Raw genomic sequence first — 4,339 nt, 5'->3', positions numbered from 1 at the left:
CTGAAATTTTTCTTTATTATAACGGGGTTTGTTCTTTTATTACTTTTAGGCTGCTTAAGTTTTTAAAATATCTTTTTTTTGCAGGGCCTTTCTCAATTGTTCCTCAGCTGGGCCAATACCGCCGACTGCAGTTATTAAATCTAGAAGTATAAAGGATTAAACAAGTTTTAATAGATTGAAGTGGATAATGATAGTTAAATAATTATCTTTTAAAATACTCACCGATCATAACGCCAAAAAAATTGTCTTCTTTTCTTAGGGCAGCTTTCCCCTGAAAGCCATCCACATTATACGCCAAGACCACTTCATTGGCTAAAATATTTTTTAAGTTTTTTAATATCCCGCCATTTAATATTAAATTTTTAATTGCATCGATCTGTGAAAGAAATAGATCTTTAACTAAAAGAAAATTTTGGATGTGCTTATATGTACATACATAGAGCTCTCGGTTAGCGATGTTTATTTTCGAATTAACCTCAATCAGAGCATCTACGGTCTGAATGGGAAATTGGCATGCCAACTTCTGCCTCTGTCCATTGTTCTTGGTCATCCCTTCAATGAAGGCTGTTTGCTCCGAAGAAGTTTCTACAAGGACCTCTATTTTTTTTCCATGACTTTTTGTTCAGCTGAAAATAAATATATAAGTATAATATAATAAAATAATGGATATCAAAATAAAAAAATCAGTAATCAATCAAACATACTCATACCTTTTAGGGTCCTTACTTCATCCAACCTTTTTCGAGAGCCTCTTTTGTTTCGACTGCAAATAAAAAACAAATTCAAATTGGCCGAAATTAAAAAAAAACTTAGACACTCACCTCGAAAGGAAAAAACTTGTTCGGTGAGATCCGAAATAATCTTCTCAATAGTCTCTCCACATTTGCACGATTTCTTGGGGCTTTTATATAATATAAATGACATAATTTAGGGTTAAACAGATAAAAGTAAGACAATATCCTCAATCATCAATATGGTGAAGTAACGGCATTATAATCATATACTTTAAATATGGTATTGCGACTGCTTTACAAATAAACTGGTTTAATTAAAAAATTTCTTCAGAAGATAAGGGTTCCGCATCTACTACGTAAATACCCAAGTCAGAGGATCTTATAGGCTCCGTATAAAAATTCCGCAAGTTCTTGAATCGGTTACCTCTTAACGTATCTTCCATATCTTCCTAAATGTATCTGATTCTATTCTAATAGGAATATCCCCTTCGATGTAACAATAATTATTTGTTTCCTTCTGGATTAATGTGCTTCCTTTAAATATTTTTATTAATTTTTTCTTTTTTCGGTCTCTAATCCCTCTTGGATAGGTAAATTATGTTCTTCGTCAATTCTCCGGTGAAATTGGTCTAAAATTTTTGTTGGCTTTCTGACAAGGTTTTTTAAATGTTGCAAATAATTTTTAAAAGCATAAGCAGAGCATTTAACTGGATCACCAACCTGTTCCACTGTTTCTTTAACATGTAGTAAGCTATGTATGTTATATGCAACACTATTTTCTCCAAATATAATTGGAAAATTTAAAACAAATAGGTTCAACATTCGCTGACAGGTTTCCAAATTAATTGTTCGCTGATATGGGCAGCAAAGCATCCCATACGCACAATGCGATAACAAAAACACATAATATTAGTCGTCAGATAATTCATTTTTGAGTACAAATATTCCCGTATACAGTAAAAATTGTCTGAATTCCGTTGCTTTCCAGTTGCATAGTTCATTTAAGGGTCTTGGCTTTCTTGCGAATTCTTTAGGCCTCTTTTTGCGTATGTCAATTAATTTTTGAGATATTTTAGATTACTTGTCGTTTCGTCAATTTATAAGAGGTCTTATTTGTAATCAATCGAACAAGAAATTTACGCATGACTCCTAAGTCAAATAAATGCATGCAGTCTAGTGGAATTTGGGAAACCATTTTTACATTCAGGGTTTCAAGTGGTGTCATTTTTGTCAAATATTGTTTTATGTGATGATCGGAATATTTCCTACTTTTAAAGTCTTCGTCGGTTATTAAGTCTTCACTCTTTGTAGTGTATGTTAAAACATTGTATATCTTTTTTCCGACTTGTATGCATTTTGAACATTCATGCGAAGATGTATGTCCGGGAGTCCCAGCCCTAGCTGGGGAATCACAACAATAGCCCTTAATTTGAATTTTATATTTCTTTCGTCTGTGTCAATTCCATTTTGAAGAAGATCTTTTAGCTCACAAGTAAAATGGCTTAAAAATTTGTCCAGACTATTGGGCTTAGATTTTCCCAAAAATATTCCAACAGGGACAACAGGAGAATTTTTAATATTTGTCACTTTTATCAAAATTGGCCATAATTGACAATTTGAACTCCATCAATGTCATTAACAGCTTCACTGTCATTATTTCCATAATGTAAATTTTCTCTAATAATTTCCACTTCGTCTTTGGGCACATTTTTGTTCTCGACTGTGGAACTTAACTTTTCTTTATATTTTTCTTTTTGCTGCTGCTTAAGCCTTCTTTTATGTTGTTCACTATACATTATTGTAACTGCCGTACTATTATTGTTTATTTAATATTTACACATTAGTACACATACAAAAAAATTACAAACATATTTTATATTACAAACATATATTATTTTTTAAGTCACTCACCGAATAATCGATTGATCCGCTGTGCACTTCTTAACTCAAATGCTTGCAAAAACTTCGTCAGCCAGCAAACACAGCTGCGTTTAAGCGAAAGAGTAAAACAAAACAAAACAAAATGTTCTTTCTGGACAATTTTTTTTAGAAGCAGTGCACCGAAGACGCGTGAACAAACAGCGATGTAAAGCATAATCGAAGTTTTGTCTTTAATCTTGTGTATGCTCTTTCCAAAAAATAACAAAAACAAAAGCGATGCTTGCCGTTATTTTGTACTTATGCTTTAATGCGCATATATTTGTTAACCCTTGTAAACACTAAGCGTAAACACGTATCTTTTCCACCTCTGCTTACGTTTGTTAATTCATCTGTTAATTCATCAGGCCATTGCCGATCTATTCGCAAAATTCTTTCAAACAACTTATTCTCTGCCTTAAATGACTGATCAGCCTAACGCATACAACATTCAATCAGCAAATCATATTTTCTGTCCGTTATTCTCCGAGAATAGCTTATTATCTGATCTCCTAAGAGTCAAACCCGTTTATTCGCCAGGCCCCGATGGAGTACCAGGCTTTGAGCTAAAATATTGTTCCAGAGCTCTGTGCAAACCTCTTCATAGACTTTTCAACTTATCTTTGGATAGGAATCTTTCATAATTCCCTTACCAAAAAATGGGAACAAATCCGATGCTGCCAACTACAGAGGCATCTCTACATTGACGGCAATTCCAAAGTTATTTGAAAAATTAATTACATACTCCTTATTTGCAACACCTTTGCTCTTCGATCATCTCTCCATGTCAGCATGGCTTCATTAAGCGTTGCTCCTCCACCACGAATTTACTGGAGTTGACATCCTTTGTCATAGATGGCTTTCGTAAGGGATATCAAACCGATGTAATTTACACCGATTTAAGAAAAGAATATATAATTCCCGTTTGGTCCGTGCTACATCTGGCGTCTCTCAAGGAAGTCATCTCGGACCGTTATTATTTACTCTTTGCATAAATGACTTGCCCTCCGTTTTAACGAACTCTCTAGTTCTTATGTATGCAGCTGATGTAAAGCTTTGTCTTCAATACAAATCCATCTCTGCCCAGTGCGGTCTTCAGTCTGATCTTGATAACATTCAAAATTGGTGTTTAGCAAATGATTTAATACTTAATCGATCAAAATGCAAGCTTGAGTCTTTTTATCGTTCTTGCTCTCTGCAGACTACGTATACTGTGTATGGGATTGCCTTAGAGAAATTGACTCAGGTTAATGATCTCGGCATTCTATTAGATTCGAAACTTAAATTTGCCGACCATATTTCCTCGATGGTAAATAAGGCTAAAGGAGTCCTTGGTTTTATTAAAAGGTTGTTAAAAGAATTTAATGACCCCTAGATAACTGGCCGTTATTTATAAGCATATTTGAACACAGCAAGAAAAAGCGTGATGTACGAATGTAGAACATTTTCTACGTCTGCAAAAGTCGCTTAAAGGAAAAGCTCGTGACTCGTTTACAGATAAACTCCTACTTCCTAACCTAGTCCCAGAAGTTATCAGCAATTTGAATATGTTCTTCGGCAGACCAGAGCACATCCTGGAGAGAAAAGTGGAAAAGGTGCGAAGACTGGCACCACCCAAAGACAGATTGGAATAGAGTACGCGTTAATAAAGTACGCGTTGGCAGTTCGAAACGTCTGTGCTACTATGA

The 4,339-nt window shown here is 34.5% G+C and overlaps 1 long non-coding RNA gene across 1 annotated transcript; it reads right to left on the bottom strand.

The window, feature by feature from the left end:
- Positions 1–235: 235 nt before the first annotated feature.
- LOC138926164 (uncharacterized) lies at positions 236–765 on the bottom strand. Its single transcript, XR_011442537.1, has 3 exons — positions 711–765; positions 437–626; positions 236–376 (listed from the first exon to the last, which is right to left on the bottom strand). It is a non-coding gene; the product is annotated as an uncharacterized lncRNA (long non-coding RNA).
- Positions 766–4,339: the final 3,574 nt, after the last annotated feature.

The sequence above is a fragment of the Drosophila bipectinata genome, chromosome 2R, assembly GCF_030179905.1.
Source record: "Drosophila bipectinata strain 14024-0381.07 chromosome 2R, DbipHiC1v2, whole genome shotgun sequence".
NCBI lineage: Eukaryota > Metazoa > Arthropoda > Insecta > Diptera > Drosophilidae > Drosophila > Drosophila bipectinata.
This window is presented reverse-complemented; position numbering and strand designations above follow the sequence as displayed.